At 34.8% G+C, this 20290-nt stretch overlaps 1 protein-coding gene across 1 annotated transcript in view; it reads left to right on the top strand.

Moving 5' to 3' along the window:
* The first annotated feature begins 1801 nt into the window (after positions 1-1801).
* Positions 1802-20290, top strand: part of KRT222 (keratin 222) — a 161809-nt gene continuing 143320 nt past the window's right edge. Inside the window, exon 1 of the mRNA XM_053698477.1 lies at positions 1802-1965. The gene's annotated coding sequence lies outside the window, so the exon portion shown is untranslated. The remainder of the gene's footprint in view (positions 1966-20290) is intronic.

Genomic DNA, 20290 nt, shown 5'->3' with positions numbered 1-20290 from the left:
CAGACTGCTTCTTAACTTTGCTCTTTCACGCCGAACGAAGCTTCAAAGTTATCAATAATCCGATTGTCTTCGACACACAATAGACGCGAAATTTTACGGCTTGGTTTTTAGTACATTCATGTAACGAAGTGCCATCCGCATGGTGCGAATGCCGGCGGGTTATTTCGATACGGTCTGTGCGAAAAAATTGACGCCTTAGTACATGTCTCTTTCTCTCTCCTCTCTCTCCCCTGTCTCTTTCTCTCCTCTCTCTCTCTCCCCTGTCTCTCTTCCCTGTCTCTCGAAATTCGATTTGAACAAGCAAATGTATCAAAATTCGTATTAAATTTCAAATTTTTAGAAACATTTGCCCATCTCTAGTTAGGAGCAATACATTTGGCATGTAAACTTACTTTATAATGAAGATTTAAAAATTATAATGTTTACGTTTCTAACATCTGTGGTTTTTGAGATATTGATAACGTCATAAATCACCCCCCCCCCTTTTTACCTCCCTTATGTGGATTTTCAGGAAATGGTAAAACAGGTATTTCTTTATTTTTAAAGGAGAATTTTAATACCAATGTTCCCGTATGTAACATCTTCGCTTTTTGTGATAAAAATTCAACCCCTTTTTTAACCCCCTTATGGACGTAATTCCCAAAAATACTGTCATAAAAACAACATACCTTCCAAATTTCACTTTCCTAGGTTAATCGGGTTAAGCAGGGCATTGATGAGTCAGTCAGTCAGGACTTCTTTTATGCTGCGTATATATATATATATATATATATATATATATATATATATATATGTGTGTGTGTGTGTGTAACGCGCTTCGGGTTACACACTTTAGGTCAAACATGGTATCTGCTTAGTGCACATGAAGAATTAGTTATCTTAAGGCATGTTATTGAAATATTAAATATGAAATATTGATAAAAAGATTAACCATTATTAATAATTATTATAGATACTTAAAAAAAAATATATATATATATATATATATATATATTCTATAATTGTTTTTAGAATATTTTAGTACATCTATAATAATTATTGACATTAATTATTAATATTTTCCAATATTTTATATTTAATAAATGCATAACACACCTTCATATAACTCATGTCGGCTTAGCACACATTGAGAACTAGTGTACTCCTGTCAGGTTTGCACACATAAGTCAAACAGGAGTATATTAATTATTTATGTGCGCTAACTCGACATGAAGTATAAAACGTTTAGCCATATAAAAACTTTTAATTAATATGTATTTGAATAATTTTTATCCGATATTTTTTATATGAGTGTAACAGTTTATTTAAATATATTTATGTTGTGTTTGGTGCAACTTTTATTTTATCCCTAACCCTTTACTTGAGGTCTTCAGTCGCTCTATCTAGACTCACTGTAAATTCAATTGCGCTCAAGTGAACATGTTAACGCATGCAAATTAATAAGCATGCAATTTTCTAATATCGCTTGCAGGCAAACATTAGCGTGCCACTTGTAATCTAGCCCCTGGTTTACTTTCAATCTGAAAATTTATTTTTTGCATTCTGTTGAAAATTTCTTTGAAAGTCTATATTCTTCATATCAGTACAGATCAGCTATTTTAGCCATTATTATTATCATTATACATAGAGCTTTTTATGGTGTAAGGACATAATTACTGTTTACAAATAATAGGTTAGTTCTCTTCAGTTTTCAAAGAAATGTTACCTGTTCTGCTATACTATACAAGCTGAAATGTAAAATAGAGCAGGTGGCAAAAACCTGATAATCAGCATTCTCTGTCGTGTACAATTCTGACAAGCTACATTCTCTGTAAAGGTAAACGCTTCACAATCTCCAGGGTCGCAGTTCTTTGAAGTACCTTGTATATCTCTCTTGAGACTGAAGAAAAATAAGGATACTCTGAAAATCTAAAAAAAAATGTAAAGGGCAAGATAACTGCATCTTCTCCTAAAGTCCTGAAGTCTGTAAGTATGTGAAAGATATTTTCTGTATTTATAAAGGTGTCATAGTTCAAGGGAAACACAAAATACAAGGGTTAGAAGACAAATTCATCTGATTTATATCAATTCATCTGTTTATATCAAATACCAAAGGCTAAAACAAGTACAATTCTGTTTATTAAAATTAGTGGTACGAAATCATCAATCATTCTCAGCGTAGCTGATTTTTGGTTTCTTAAAACCAGTTTTCCATTCTATTAGAAATGCATCCTTTTGAATTAATTAATACGTGGAAGTTATGTTTGAAATAATTTCAGAATATCTGTATTTCCTACAAAAGGAAGGATAACCAAATAAGTTAAATAAATAATCTGCAGTTAACAGTTTTCTATCTTTTTGTTATCAATTTTTATTCCCAAATACTGAACTGCAATTATAAATGCTCTGATCTGATGTTCATATTTTAGTTGTGAAAATGTTTCATCGTTTAACAGTAGGATTTGTTGACCATTGAAAAAAAATTTAAAATTGTATTGGTTCAAATGTGAACTGAGAGTGTGTAAGATTGATAAAAACAAACAAATGAAAAAGACTTGAAAACAGCCAATATATTTCTAATGGATTGGAATACAGTTGATATGACAGACAGATAGATAGATAGATAGATAGATAGATAGATAGATAGATAGATAGATAGATAGATAGATAGTGTTCAATTTAGCAAAACTGTTGCCCTGAAAGGGACACAAAAACCCACATTTTTCTTTGTTGATTCAGATAGAGAATGCAATTTTAAACAGCATTCCAATTTACTTCTCTTATTTATTTTGCTTCATTCTTCAGATATCCTTTGTTGAAGAAATAGAAATGCACATGAGTGAGCCAATCACAATTGGCATCTATGTGCAGCCACCTATCAGCAGCTCCTAAGCCTATTTATATATGCTTTTCAACAAAGGATATCATGGGAATAAATAAAATTAAGTAATAGAATTAAACTGCAAAGTTGTTTAAAATGGCATGCACTTTGTAAATAATGAAAGAAAAGAATTGTGTTTCATGTTCCTTTAACCAGCAGTGTACTTTTATTCTGTCCTACATATTCAAAGCTGTTTCAATCTCTCTCTTCCTTTTAATTCTCTATAGATATATAACATTTCTGAAATGATCTGTATAGTAAGCACAGTATGCTTCTTAAGGGTGTGTGCGGGGTAACATCTGCATAAAAATGCAGGAGCAGACTATCACCCCACTATGATATAAATAGCATACCTGAACATGCAGAAACAAGGCTCGAAATCTTAAGAAATGTTTAATTTAGAGAAAATGCATGCTCAGTGATAAAGCTCTTAAAAACTAACTAAACTGGTTCTTGGGGGATTACGTGCTTAAATGGATATTAGACTCATAGCACGTATAGGTAATTAAGCACTTTATTGCAGAAGGCATTTAAAACTGACATCTTTTTAGCACAATTTTTTAAGGTTTTGAGAATCAAGAGCAGTTCAGTGATATAACTCATGAACACCCTGGTAGGATCTATTTTCCTCATCACCTTTGCTCTAGCCAATTACAGAAAATATGTAAATGAGCATGTGTTCTGAGCTAATTAATCACCTTGCAGCCTTAAAGGGACACTGAACCCACATTTTTTCTTTCGTGATTCAGATAGAGCATGCAATTTTAAGCAACTTTCTAATTTACTCCTATTATTAAATGTTCTTCATTCTCTTTGTATCTTTATTTGAAAAGCAAGAATGTACATTTAGATGCCAGCCCATTTTTGGTAAACAACCTGGGTTGTTCTTGCTGATTGGTGGATAAATTCACTCACCAATAAACAAGTGCTGTCCAGGGTACTAAACCATAAATTGGCTGACTTCTTAGCTTAGATGCCTTCTTTTCAAATAAACATAGCAAGAGAACGAAGAAAAAATGATAATAGGAGTAAATTAGAAAGTTGATTAAAATTGGATGCTCTATCTAAATCACAAAAGAAAAAATGTGGGTTCAGTGTCCCTTTAAGTACATTTCACCATACTTCATTATTATGGAGTCACTTCAGCATCTATGGAGGAAGTGCTATTACAACAAAATTGGAGTTTAACTTAAATCCCATCAAAAGACACCGTAATAGTTACACAAAATTTAGAGCGGTGGTTATAACTCAAAACAGCTCAGATACTGGGAGAGCACCCATAACTCTAGGACCCAGAATATCCCAACAGGGTAGTGGCATATTGGGTCCATGTGTCAAACTGCACATGTGACAAACAAAATCAAATACGGAGGACATTTATAAACATCCCAATAGCTACAGCCTGTACAAGAAGCATAAGGGAAAAAACGCCAAACCATAGTTGCCGGGTGTTTGCTGCAAAATGCAAACTTCAACCTGATTATCACAGTGTAAATGCAAACAATACCCATGTACTACCAGAAACTCTTGTCCCATTGGGAGATGGGTGAAAACCAGCAGAGCAAACTGACATTCCAAAAACTGCCAAACAAATCTTTCCTGAATGTAACGAGGCACCTAGTGAATGGCTAGAATACAAGCACAGATACGCAACATTGTAACTCCAAAACTCCATTAAACACGCCTCCCGCTGGACCATATCTGGATACTCTTGTCATAAGTATAAGTGCCCACAACACGAAAGGACAAAAAATGCATAAAACATCAAGTAATCATAACTTACCATAAGTCGGCCATTGAGCCGTACTCCCAGAAGGAAGAGAATAGCCATAGTTAGCCCCTTCTTAAATAGCGTCACTCTTAGAATTGGGAAACAAGCACTAGCTGTATGCAAACTGGAAGCTGACAACATGCCCACAGCATCACCTAATTGTACAGGTGTGCTCCCAATTTCTGCAAACCCCAATATCAGAGCCCTTGTGATCGCACATCACTAGCTAGGACTGAACAGCTGGGCTCAGCTGAAAGGGCTACATCAATGTGTGCATACTATGACAAAGTGAATGGAGCAATGAACAAACTAGGGCATGCGAGTATGAAACTCAAACCAATAAACAATACCGGAAGGCACAGAGGCACCATGTTCAAATCCAAGATCCATACCTTGCAACTATTACAACATCCATCAGTAAAAGAGATAGTTAAAGTGAATTACATAATGTCTATTCCATGAACTAACATAACAGATTGCATAGGTTAACAACTGCAGATATGTCCGGTGTGAAGTCATGTTGTAATCACATAAACACCTCCAATGCACTACAAGCCACACAAACCATCCTCTATGTGATGGTCCAAAAAACTCAAACAGCCAGGACATTATATGCTAGACAGAGCCTGCAATATAAAGAAATACACTACGAGGACAGGTCATAGTTGAATGCAAGTCACAATAGAATAAAGAGGAGATCTATAGAACACCATTACACGAATCCAGCATCCATGATAAAGGAACCACATCTGTAGCTAAAAATCTAGTCTAATTGTTACAGATTAGTCACGCAAGAGGGACATAGAGCCATAACATCACAATTTCGCAACAAACGGTGCAATTTACCCTTAGCACCAGTGCTCAAAGCAACCTATTAAGGAACCCTAAGTTATCTTGACCCGAAAGGACCAACGAGAAAAAGAAAAAAAAACAGACTGGCAAATCTACAAACAATGAGAATAGTCTAAGCTCTCCCTCCACTATAGAAAAATAGTGGCCCAAAGGACCATACTAGAAGACTGTCAAACATGAGAACCCTAAACCAAAACAGGCCCTTACATTATATAGACCTGTCTACAAGAAGAAACCACTACCCAGTGTGCCTGGTAATATGGTGCGCGTGCCTCACTTGCAAAATGACAAACATACATACACAGAGCAATATTAATAAAACAGGGCATAACCAAGGTGTACATTAAGGCCATGAGGCACAAAAGTAGTCTGAAGATCCACCATGTTTCACAACGAAGCAACTCTGTGTCCCTGTCGCCATCCCGCCTCAGGGGGGCCACCATGTCAATGAGCTTCACTTTCAGGAATGATATGGGATGTTTGGATGGCACTCTTATGATTAGCCAGTCGCTCACAGAAAGACGTGCTGGTCTTTCCTACGTAATAGCGACCACATGAGCAGGAAAGGAAAAAGACCACATACTGTGATGTACATGTGAGTCGTGTCTGATCAGGTATGTTTTGGTTGAATTTGGATGATGGAATTTCTGGCCGGTCAACAAAGTGCTACAAGTTATGCAGATGCCACATTTGTAGCAGCCATTTTTGGTCTTAGCTAGCCACGTTTTTTCACTGTGCCATGGATCCGTTTTCATAAGTAGTGTCTTCAGACTGCATCCACTCTTATGCACCACCCTGGGAGGTGGCATGTCATATAGTTGGTAATTAAATTAATTGTCGGATCATTCCTTTCCTTGCTATCCTTGAGTTTCCTCTGTAATAGAGCTGTTTGATCAAGATGTATCAATTAGCTCAAAATGTCATTGACCATGTTCAGGCCATAGCCCCTTTCAAGGAACCTATTCTTCATCTCATTCAATAGTATCTGTTAAAGGACAGGGTCTGAGTTGTTCCGAATGACCCTGAAGAACTGTGATTTAATGATGCCTTTCTTCAGTTGTATGGGGTTAAAGCTACTGTGCTGTAGCAACGTGTTGTGGTCCATGGGTTTAGAGAAAAGAGTAGTTTTCAGCAGACAGTCCCCATCAGTATCCCTCTTAAAAATACATAGAACAAGAAAATTAATTATTTGTTCATTACTTTCACTTTTTAGGGATATAGGAGCTTCTGACTGGTTGAGGTACTGGATCCATTTAGAGAGGTCAAGTTGGGAACCACCCTATATATATATATATATATATATATATATATATATATATATATACATATGTCTATATATGTGTACATATGTATTTATATGTATATATATATATATAAGTACACATATATAGACATATATAGAAGTGCATTGAAACCTTTGCAGTTAAGTAGATTAAATTTTCGAAAAACATATTTATGCAATATTCATATTTAATAAAGGTTTTAACTATATATTTAATGTAAATATTTCACATTCCAATGTTCTGCACATAGGGGAATATGTTCTAAGTATTTATAAATGGATATTCCAATATACTGTATGTATATATCTATACCTATATATAACCATCTCTCTCTCGCTCTCTCTCTCTAAATATATATATATATATATATATATATATATATATATATATTTGTTTTATAAACCATCAGATATATGTAGATAGAAATATTTAATTATGAATAAATAGAACATATACTGTTATGTAAAGAACATTGGAAAATGAAATATTCCTATATTCAAATCAGGTTAGTGCTAATGAGAATATGCTATGTTGTTTTTGCAATATTTTTTTCCAGCTTTTTCTTCTTCATTGACTTCAATGGGGAATGTGAATTTGCTATGTTGTTTGCCCGATATTGAGTTGTTATTTTTTTAAAACATTTTTTTTTCTTCAGTGACATCTATGGGGAATGTGAATATGCGATAGTGTTTGAATGATATTGATATTGATATCCTGATTTTATGGACTTCGACTTTATTCGCGATTTTACCACTAGAGAAAAAACAGTTTACTTTCAACTTGTAATACCAGCGCAACCCAAGTAGCGCAAAAATTAAAATCCTAGCAGAGTTTTAGCAAAAACACAAAATACCGCTCCACTTTTAACCTTGCCCTCTACATTTAAATTAATAGTATGTTTATTGTGCGGATATTAAGGTATTATGATTTAAAGGACCAGTTAATACAGTAGATTAGCATTATCAATAAATGCATTATAAAAAGACAATGCAATAGCACTTAGTCTGAACTTCAAATTAGTAGAATTTTTTCTGATAAATTTCAAAGTTATGTCTATTTCCATTCCTCTGTATCAGGTGACAGCCAATCACAAATGCATATACGTGTATTTTGTGACCTCTTGCTCAGTAGGAGGTAGTTACTCAAAAAGTGTAAATATAAAAAGATGGTGCACATTTTGTTAATGGAAGTAAATTGGAAAGTTGTTTAAAACTGCTGATCTGTCTGAATCATCAAAGTTTAATTTTAACTTGAGTGTCCCTTTAAATGGACTATTTTTTATTTTGTTTTTTAGTACATGATTATGTAGTCGATTCTAAGCCTTCAGAAATTCTTGTTCTATATAAAAAAATAGGATTGGTAATTATTATTATTTTTTTTTCAAAACATTCACAACCTTTCCGAGTCAAACACAGACAATGTTACAAACTCCCATAATATTCAATCTCCATTTGCCCACAATGGTACCAATAATGGCTGTTGAGCACAGAAAAACTAATTTAATGGGGTTAATTGACATATTATGAAGACATATTACACAGTGCAAAGTCAGTTGAAAACTGTCCAACAGCATGATTTACTGCTGGATATGCTCTTTTAGCACAATATACTCTAAATTTGGAATGAATCAATTATTTAATAAATTTCCTTAAACAGATGTGATGTGCACATTTTAGTTTTTGGGTTCAGGCAACACCATTTAAGCTGCTTAAGATATTGTATTCTTAAGTGAAGGGCTAATTAGTTGTGGATGAGGAAATCTGAGTAATATATTAAATGTGTTTGTGTGTATATGTTTGTATGCGTTTGTATATGAATGTTTGTGTGTATAAATGTGTATATGTGTGTGTGCATTAATGTATATGTGAGTGTGTATATGCATGTGTGTATGAATATATATGTTTGTGTGTATGAGTGTGCGTATGAATTTGTAAGTGTGTGTATGAAAGTATATGTGTGTATGTGAAAGCCTGTGTGTACAAATGTATATGTGTGCTTGTGTGTATGATTGTATGTGTGTGTATGAATTTATATTGTCTGCATATGAATGTATATGTATAATTAATTCCAAAAGGACAAGGAGCAAAACCCGGAGCCAAAAAGCTTGAATGGAAGTGATTTATTCAACAATGTTGCTTAGGTATCAGGTAGACAGTCAAAAAATTCCTGATGTGATTTGCGCATGCGCACATGCGCTTCATCAGAGGCTGACTATTCAATGTGCAAGGAGGCCTAAATAGAGGTCAATAGCCAATCACCTCTGAAGATACCTATCCGAATGGTAAGTAGTCAGATGGTAAGGTATCAGGTAATTACCAATAGGGGCTGCAAAACCTATATAGGCTTCCTGCTCATATACTTTCTTATACAACATTATAAGATTATTAAAAACATCAATAAGAATGCATACTGACAATTCAGAAATGTACATATTTAGTTGACTAGGTACTAATTCAATTAATGGAACTTATCTTGGTTGAGAAAAACCTGGAAATCTGCGGAATCTGTTGGCACTCTACAAATAACCAATAATAATAATAATAATAATAATAATAATAATAAATACAGATAAGTAGTGTAAGGCATGAATAATACAACAGGTCAGGGATTAGACTGTCCATAAACAATGAACAACAAATAAATAAACAAATTCAAGCTGTTTAACTAAACATCATTAGGGGTTAATAGATTTAATAGATAGTTTGTGTTGTGAGGGGATGGCGGTTTAGAGGTTATTAACTTTGATAGATACTTTGCGGTATGGGGGTTGGCAGATTAGGGGTTAATACATTAGTTATTGTGGTGGGGGGTTGCGGTTGAGAGGTAGATATCGCGCATGTGTTAGGTGTTTGATTTTTAGCAACGAGCGACGGGTAAAATAAACGGCGCCGCACTTGTATGTGGCACAGTATAAGCGATCGAGTGTAGTGTAAGGTCGGGTTACCATAGTAACCTATTAATGTTTTAGAAATCCATCATCGGGTGGAAGCGCTAACACAACACTAACTTACACCTACACGAAAAGAGCGACCACTCGCAAAGCAGAAACCTTTTCAATGGAAACCTGGTACTAAAATGGAGCTCAATGGAAGCAAGCCCTAAGTTCACTAGGTACTCATTCAATTAATGGAACTGATCTGGCAATGATTGTATAAATAAACAAATACAGAAATGGGTGTAAGGCATGAATAATACAACAGGTCAGGGATCTATCCATAAACAAAGAACAACAAATAAATAAACAAAAAATAATAATTCCAGCTGTTTAACTAAACATCCTTATAGAGAAATTGAAAAAAGCATAAAAGAACTCATAATGAATAAGACATAAAAAGTAACATATTAAAAAAAATGTGTATACCACATCGTAAATTAAACAACAATAAATTTGAATATAAAAATTAAAAATTAAAAAACATATATCAAATTCATATATACACATCATTCTCTAAAGTTAATCATTGGTTGGAAAGCACAATAAATAGAATATGTAGCATAGTATTAGATATTCTACATAGGGCAGAAATGTTTTACTGCAGACTTAAATGTAACTAGTTCAACTAACATTTTATATAAGATAGACACATTATCTCTATGGTCATGTGTATTGGGATCAGGGTAGGCACATAGGGGGTCCTAGGTCCAACATCTAAAAAGCCGTTTTTTGATTATTATGCTATTCAATACTATAATTAAATCCAAAAATAACTCATAAAAGTCATAGTACAACTTAAAAAGTATATGTATCCTTAAAGGGACACTGAACTGATTTCTTTCGTGATTAAGATAGAGCATGCAATTTTAAGCAACTTTCTAATTTAGTCCTTTTTTATTCAGAACTCTGGACAGCACTTTTTTATTGGTGGATGAATTTATCAACCAATCAGCAAGAACAACCCAGGTTGTTCACAAAAATGGACCGGCATCTAAACTTACATTTCAAATAAAGATACCAAAAGAATGAAGACAATTTGATAATAGGAGTAAATTAGAAAGTTGCTTAAAATTTCATGCTCTATCTGGTTTGGGTTCAGTGTCCCTTTAAGACGATAAGGAGGATTATTTTTAATCTTTGTATTTGTATTTATTTATTCAGTAAATGGGGCCTATTTATCAAGCTCCGTATGGAGCTTGAAGGCCCGTGTTTCTGACGTGCCTTCTAAAGACCGCTGCTCCATAACCTGTCCGCATGCTCTGAGGCGGCGGACAGAAATCAACCCAATCGAATAATTGGCCGTGAATCTGCAGGGGGCGGCACTGCACCAGCAGTTCACAAGAACTGCTGGTGCTATGATAAATGCCAACAGCATATGCTGTCGGCATTTATCGATGTGCGGCGGTCATGATACACTACATCGTATCATGTCCGTCGGCACTATCATAAATAGACCCTAATAAATCTACATCCATTCTTTTGTTCATACCATCTGGAAATCTGGTTTGTAATTTTACTATCCAAAATATTTCCTTCCTAAGAAGTCTTTTTTCTCTATCACCTCCCTGGGGTGTTTTTTATGGTGTTGATCCCAATAAATGAGAGATGTCTAGTGCCTGGACCAGGCATTCTGAAGTGTTTTGCAACTGGAGTCCTAGGGTCTTTCTCATCTAGGGATAATAAATGTTTACAAATTCTATCCTTGAAGAGACGGGTCATAATACCAACATACTGTTGGGAGCAGAATAAACAATTAACCAAATAAATGACATATTGTGAGGTACAATCAATTCTATCTCTGATATGAAATGTTTGACCTGTAGTATGAGATGTAAACATATTGGTTACTGTGGTATAATTACAAATTTTGCAGGGGACATGGCCACATTTGAAGCAGCCTGTTTTAGAATTTAACCAATTGGTTTTGGAAGAAGACTTCCCAGCAAAGTTTTTTTCTGGTTATGTCTCCTAAAGTGGGAGCCTTCCTATCTATACATTTGACTCCATTGGAAATTATTTCGGTCAGTGTGTCATCTCCCTTCAGAATTGCTCAATTTCTCCTAATTATATTACAGACTTGTTGGTACTGTCTGCTAAACTGCGTAATAAATAGAATGTTATTCACTAGATCATTGGTTTTGGTATTCTTAGATACTGTCTTATTTTTTTCTTTCAATAAACAAGTCATGTCTGTCTGTTTGAGCAACTAGCCTAGAGGTTAGATCCTGAGCTTGTTCATGATACTTTTTTATTTCAGGATAATTTCAATGTAACCGTAAATATTGTGCTTTTGGGATTCCCTTCTTCAGATGTGGTATATGACATGAATCAGCTCTTAATATGGTGTTACGTGCTAGTGGTTTACGATAAGTAGATTATTCTGTTGTCCTTAGATTCAAGTTTTAGATATAAAAAAATCTATGATCAAAGTGTTATGTTGGGCTGTGAAGTTTAAATTGAATTTGTTATCGTTCATAAAATCAATGATATATTCAACCTTAAGTATGTCATCTCTTTGCCAGATAATAATTAGGTTGGTGATAAAACTGCCAATCTTGGATTTGGCAGTTGAACATGATTTCTTTGACAAAGAATTGGCTGAATACCTTAATGTGGAAGAGCCCACTACCCCATACTTTTGCATAGTGCCAAAAATCCACAAAAGGCCTAACTAAACCACCAAGCCAGCCCATAGTGGCTAGTAATGGCTCAATGTGTGAGAGACTGGGGGGGTTGGCTCGACCACATATTGCAACCTATCATGCTTGCACTACCAGGATACATCAGAGATAGTGCCCATTTAATCACACAACTCAAATGCAATAAAAAAAAAAATCACATGGCTGGACACCTATATTTGGGTCACAATTGATGTAACAGCATTATATTCTAACATTCCACACAGACTAGGCCTTGAAGACTCTAACCATATGTTACATAGACATTCCAATTATAGTGATGACTATATTCAGTTCATTATTCAAGTCACTGAGTTTCTGTTACATCATCATTTTTTCATGTATCAAGAAGAGTATTTTCTGCAAAGATGCGGTATGGCAAAAGGGGCAATATTTGCCCCTGCATATGCCAACATTTACATGAGGTGGTTAGAACTAAACCACATCTGTGCAGATGATTTTCCCTACAGGAAAAATTTGTTTCTATATGGTCGTTTTATTGACGACCTAATTATTATCTGGCAAAGAGATGACATACATAAGGTTGAAACATTCATTGACTTTATGAACGATAACAAATTCAATTTAAATTTCACAGCCCAACATAACTCTACAACAATAGATTTTTAGATCTAAAACTTGAAGCCAAGGACAACAGAATAATGACATCTACTTATCGTAAACCACTAGCACGTAACACCATATTAAGAGCTGATTCGTGTCATATACCACATCTGAAGAAGGGAATCCCAAAAGCACAATATTTACGGTTACATTGAAATTATCCTGAAATAACAAAGTATCATGAACAAGCTAAGGAACTAACCTCTAGGCTAGTTGCTCAAACAGACAGACATGACTTGTTTATTGAAAGAAAAAATAAGATAGTATCTAAGAATACAAAAACCAATGATCTAGTGAATAACATTCTATTTATTACGCAGTTTAGCAGACAGTACCATCAAGTCTGTAATACAATTAGGAGAAATTGAGCAATTCTGAAGGGAGATGACACACTGACCGAAATAATTTCCAATGGAGTCAAATGTATAGCTAGGAAGGCTCCCACTTTAGGAGACTTTACCAGAAAAAACTTTGCTGGGGAGCCTTCTTCCAAAACCAATTGGTTAAATTCTAAAACAGGCTGCTTCAAATGTGGCCATGTCCCCTGCAAAAGTTGTGATCATACCAAAGTAACCAATATGTTTACATCGCATACTACAAGTCAAACATTTCATATCAGAGATAGAATTGAGTGTACATCACAATATATCATTTATTTGGTTAATTGTCTATTCTGCTACCAACAGTTTGTTGGTATTACAACCCGCCTCTTCAAGGATAGAATTTGTGAACATTTATTATCCCTAGATGAGAAAGACCCTAAGACTCCAGTTTTAAAACACTTCAGAATGCATGGTCCAGGCACTAGACACTTCTCATTTATTGGGATCAACACCATAAAAAAACACCCCAGGGGAGGTGATAGAGAAAAAAGACTTCTTAGGAAGGAAATCTTTTGGATAGTAAAATTACAATCCAGATTTCCAGATGGTATGAACAAAAGAATGGATGTAGATTTATTTACTGAATAAAGAAATACAAATTCCTCAACCTATTCATACCTTTTCCAAGATTACAAATAACCCTCCTTATCGTCTTAAGGATACATACACTTTTTAAGTTCTACTATGACTTTTATGAGTTCTTTTTGGATTTAATTATAGTATTGAATAGCATAATAATAGAAAAAGGGCTTTTTACAGATTGGACCTAGGACCCCCTATGTGCCTACCCAGATACACATGACCATAGAGATAATTATGTCTATCTTATGTAATATGTTTATTCAAAGATTAGCGGCTTCCTATACTTTGTATGGGACACAATAATGTTTTCTGCAGCCGGAGTCCGGTTGTCGAAATTGGGTTATAATGGGCTGTTGGAAGCAGTCGATAAACGATATTGCTTCCGACAGCATATTTATCGGTTTGCAAGTGCACGCAAACGGAATTACGGCTCAATGGAAACATACCCTAAATATGAACATTTCTGAATTGTCAGTATGCATTGTTATTGATGTTTTTAAAAGACATATTGTATTGGCTTTTTTTTTAAAAAAATTATTTTTTAAATTAGGGATTTGGGCGCTGAAAAAAGCTGAATGCCCATACAAATGCCCCTTTAGCTTAATTTAAACTTAGCTTTTTTTATTTTTTAAATAATGTTAGCATTTTTATTTTAATTAAGGATTATTTTAATCTATGTAATGGGGTTAATTTAGGGGGTGTTAGGTTAGGGGGCTTAGTAATTAGTTATTTGCGTTGTGGGGTTTGGCGGTTTAGGGGTTAATAGATTTATTAGGTTAATTGCGATGTGGGTTAATGGCAGATTAGGGGTTAATAGTATAAATAGATAGGTTGCATTGTGGGGGCATGGCGGATTAGGGGTTAATACATTTATTATAAATTGCGATGTGGGGGGAATGGCAGATAGAGGGGTTTTCAAGTGTCGGGTTAGATTTCAATGGGAAAAAGGTCTCAAAGAGCACCTTTTTCCTGTTTTACACCTAGTTGAGCTGGGTGTAATTTTTGTTAGTGTATCGGCAGCCTCCGACATTGTATTTACGGTTTGCGTGGGTATTGGAAACCGGGTATTATTTAAAGATTAGTGGCTTACTATACTTTGTATGGGCGCGATAATGTTTTCGGCAGCCGGAGTCCGGTTGCCGAAATTGGGTTATAACGGGCTGTTGGAAGCAGTCGAGAAACAATATTGCTTCTGACAGCATATTTATAGGTTTGCGAGTGCACGCAAACCGAATTATGGCTCAATGGAAACGAGCCCTAAATATGTACATTTCTGAATTGTCAGTATGCATTCTTATTGATATTTTTAATAGTCTTATAATGTTGTATTAGAAAGTATATGAGCAGGAAGCCTATAGGTTTCGAAGCCTATAGGTTTCGCAGCCTGCATTGGTAATTACCTGATACCTTACCATCTGACTCCTTACCATTCGGAGAGGTATCTGAGAAGGTGATTGGCTATTAACCCCTATTTAGGCCTCCTTGCACATTGAATCGTCAGCCTCTGATGAAGCAAATGTGTGCATGCGCAAAACACATCAGGCATTTTTTGACTGTCTACCTGATACCTAAGCAACATTGCTGAATAAATCACTTGCATTCAATCTTTTCTGGCTCTGGTTTTTGCTCCTTGTTCTTTTGGAATTATCTATACATATAGCGGATGGGAATAATGCTTTCCTGCTTACCGAAGCCTCAAGTCCTGTTCGCAGCTGATTGGTGCATCCCAATATTGATTTTTGCCTACCCCATGATCCGGCGCCTATCGTAGGCATGCATGCTCTGACGTCAGAACAGGTGGAGAGCCCACCGAGAAGAAAGATGTGTTTGCACATGGTGCACATTCCCTGCTGATGAGACCGGAGGGCTTTATCGTTTAACTGGAATCGCCAACAGAAGTTGTCCACAGCATATTAAAGACACGTACCAGGCGGCCATAGAGGGGAATAATGGCTGATACCTACGATACTGTAGAGTATCAACAGCACCTACATCCAGCTGGAGGGTAAGTACTTACACTGTCTGCATTCGAACTCTGCCTCACTATTTGCGACTCTTGGCTTTTGCATATTATATGCCAGACATCTACTGGTCTGAACCTGTCACATAAGGACCATCCTTACACTGGGAACTGTAAACAACAAATATTACTGGTCCTTTTGGAGGCGCAGCACACAAGTGCATATTGGAACTTTTCTTATCTTTTTCTTATTGCTATTTGTATTTTTTATTGGTATAATACTATGAATGTATATGTCTGTGTATGACTGTTAGGGATGGGAGAATGTGTTTATATCCGAATTCGAATGTTAGAACGAATGTTATTGTAGAGATTCGATTTACATAATAAAATGTTGAACGAATATTCTTAAAAATTAGATTTTCGAATTTTATTTACAGTTTTCGAATGTCACATTCGAATTCGAATGTCACATTCGAATTCAAATGTCACATTCGAATTCGAATGTTACATTTGAATGTCACATTCGAATTCGAATGTTACATTCGAATGTCACATTTGAATTCGAATATTACATTTATAAAACACAATTGTAGACTAGAAACACTATTTTGAATGTCACATTCGAATCGAATATCATATTCAAATCGAATGTCACATTCGAATTCAAATATTACATTTATAAAACACAGTATTAGACTAGAAATACTATTTCGAATTCGAATGTCACATTCGAATCAAATATCACATTTAAAACACAGTATTAGACTAGAAATACTATTTCAAATTCGAATGTTACATTCTAATTCGAATGTAGAGTTCGAATTCAAATATTTAATTTATTAAACACAGTTGTAGACTAGAAATACTATTTCAAATTTGAATGTCACATTCGAATTTGAATGTCACATTCAAATTCGAATATTACATTTCGAAATTGAATGAATACATAGCTAAACATTCTATTAATCGAACAAATATATTCGAGTTTTATTGAAAAATTCGAAAATGAAAATTCGAAAATAGAATGTTAGAATGTTATATAAACATTCGAAATTCGATTAGAATGAACGAATGTATCAAAATTCATTTAAATTTTGAATTTTTAAAGAAACATTCGCCCATCCCTAATGACTGTATGTCTGTGTATATGCGTGTGTATGAATGTATGTGTGCTTGCATTGAATTAATGTATATGTGTGTGTGTGTGTATGAATGTATATTGTCTGTGTATGAATGTATATGTCTGTGTGCATGAATGTATATGTGTTTGTGTTTCTGTGTGTGTGAGTGAGTCACTGCATGGAACACATCAGACACATTTTGTGTGTGTTGCTTTCTCAGAGATGTATCAATTATGCAGTAAACCTATTACTTTTTATAGTCAGACACTTCCTGAAAAACAAATGTTGTTACTGGACAATTGCATTCAAACAAACCAGTGGAATAGAAGTAGCTTCCTTCCCCTTTAAGTAGTATAAGTAATTAACCCTTCATGAATGAATGAAAATTTATTTCACAGAGCTGGGGCAGTTACAAAAATCTTGTCAACATGGTAGCAGTAATAGAGATGGAGGTCCTTGATGGGTGGTAGAGCGCATGTAGACAATAGATATAGAAAATTGCAAGCTTTTTTACGGTTTAGATTTTGAATTTTATTCTTGAAGCTAAGGGAAGAAAATGAAGCAGCTAACGGAGAGATGCAGTGAATGAGGAGCAGTTTTTAAGAAGTGTGAATTTGGCAGAGGCCTTCATGGTGCACTCCAGAGGGGTGAGATGGCGAATTGGGGAACCACAGATGATAAAATTGGTTAGAGTGCAGAAGTGGAACATTTAGAGATATTAAATTTCTAAAGGGGAAGCAGCAAAAATTAGCCAAGAACTCATTGTGGGGAGCAAAGTTCTGATTCAAACGAGACCCAAAGGCCTTGGAGTTTGAGAGGTTAAAGTGATGGTGGTGTTATCAGCAGCAATCAAGTAAAAGAAGAGGCTCTCTATTTTGTATATATAACGCTTTTTGTAATGGGAAGACATCCAGGGTGAGATACTGGATAAACAGGTGGTGACATAGTAATAAAGGAGGGTAAAGAAGGGTAAATGTATGTGTCAGTTTACAGGTGAAATTGAAATATACATCACTTTATTAAGCACCTAGAGATGACGTGTAAGCTGAAAAAAGAAGGGGGGAATAGAACTAGGCTAGAGGAACTGAAAGTACATGTGACAAATGTCTCCTTGGTGATTGCAGTTACTGTGGATTGTTTGTGATGAAATACGGGTTTTACAGGTACATTAAAATATTTTGGTGTGAGTGATGATGATCATTTGTACACAAATCTTTCAACAGTTAGATTTAAAGGGACAGTCTACTCCAGAATTTTTTATTGTTTAAAAAGCTAGATTAACCCTTTATTACCCATTTCCCAGTTTTGCATAACTAACAGTTATATGAATACAATGTTTACCTCTGTGATTCTACGTGACAGCCCCTTATTTCAGCTTTTTGACAGGCTTGCATTTTATTAAAGCAAACAGAGATGGATACAGCACCCACTACTCACTAAAGCACGGAGGGGCTTACCAAACCCAAGTAAATCAAATGAAAGGATAATCTCCAGCTGTAGTGAGCAAAGTGACTTTTTTATTTTTCATACAAGGTCAAACACAGCAACGTTTCGGGCTAACAATAAGCCCTTTTTCAAGCATGATATTAAGTGAATAAAACAGTGTTTAAATAGCCTTATTGGCGCCAAACAATTGTGAAAAATGCACAAATATTGCCCTCTACTGGTGAAAGATGAATATTGCATATAAAATACAGAACATTATTTCATAAAACTACAACAAAAATTGTAATACAAAAATGTGTTACTTCATATTTTGCAAAATTCAAAAATCACCTCCTTAGGTAAAGTGCCAAGTGATCCTATAAAATAAAATAGAATAAAATAAGTGTCAAATTCTAAATTAAAGTGCAATGTGAATATATAGATCATATAATTCAATATTAAAAATATTTAAATTATGAATTTTCAATTAGTCACAATACTCCTTATATTATAACATAATCAAGTCTTCCTTTTTTATATAGAAACACAATCACCTGAATGGATTATAATAATAGATTTAAAAATTGATATATATGGGGATCCTTCAACAAATATTTGTGCATTTGTGCGATATTTGTGCATTTTTCACAATTGTTTTTTTACTTTTTTTCTGCATAAGGTATAAAAGTTTTTTTTTAATTTCATTTGTTTGTTTGTTTTTTAACATTTTTGTGTGCAGAAAAGTGACCAGTTGTAAGATAGAATTGATCCATTGATTTCAAAGGAGCTGAACTCGCTGCCTGCCGCTCTGAGGAGGGAAGGGTACAAATCTTCATGAATTCTGGTGATGTTGAAATTAGTTTCTCCCACAAGATATTAGTTTCACAAATAGGTTGTATTGAATATAGGCCATTGATTTGTTATTGCTGCCAACAAAGACCCAACTTGCAAATAATCACCGATGGGTTGTGCATTATGGTGCGTTAAGCTCCATACTGCACAAAACCCAGGGCCTGACTTAACGTGCTTGTGCACGTTTTCCCCCATAGACATCAATGGACAGAAAAAAAACGAACACCTGCGATCGTGGAATGGCGATCACTATAATGCATTCCCCATTGATGTCTATGGGGAAAAAAGTTACGTTAAAACACCCTAACATAAACCCCTAATCTAAATACCCCTAACACACCTCCTCCCGACATCATCGACACTAAATAAACCTATTAACCCCTAAACCACCGCCCCCACATTGCAACTACTATAATAAACCTATTAATCCCTAACCCGCCGCCCCGACACTAAAAAAGTTATTAACCCCTAAACTGCCAACCCCCCCACAACGCAACTACTATAATAAACATATTAACCCCTAAACTGCTGGCCCCCCACATCGCTTCTACTATAATAAACCTATTAACGCCTAAACCGCCACCCCCTCATATTGCTAATACTATAATAAACCTATTAACCCCTAAACCGCCGGCCCCTCACACTGATAATACTAAACTAAAACTATTGACCCCTAAAACGCCGACCCCCCACATTGCAAAACACTACATTAAACTATTAACCCCTAAACCTAAAATCCCCCTAACTTTAAATTAAAATTACAATATAACCTTAAAATAAATGAAAACTTACCTGTGAAATAAAAAAATCTAAGATTAAACTATAAATTAACCTAACATTACTAATTAAAAAAATGAAATAAACTAAAAATAAAAAAATTACAAAAAAAACACTAAATTACAAAAAATGTTAATTATCTAACATTAGAAAAAACAAAAAAGTAAAATTATGAAAAAATAAA

The sequence above is a fragment of the Bombina bombina genome, chromosome 1, assembly GCF_027579735.1.
Source record: "Bombina bombina isolate aBomBom1 chromosome 1, aBomBom1.pri, whole genome shotgun sequence".
Lineage (NCBI taxonomy): Eukaryota > Metazoa > Chordata > Amphibia > Anura > Bombinatoridae > Bombina > Bombina bombina.
This window is presented reverse-complemented; position numbering and strand designations above follow the sequence as displayed.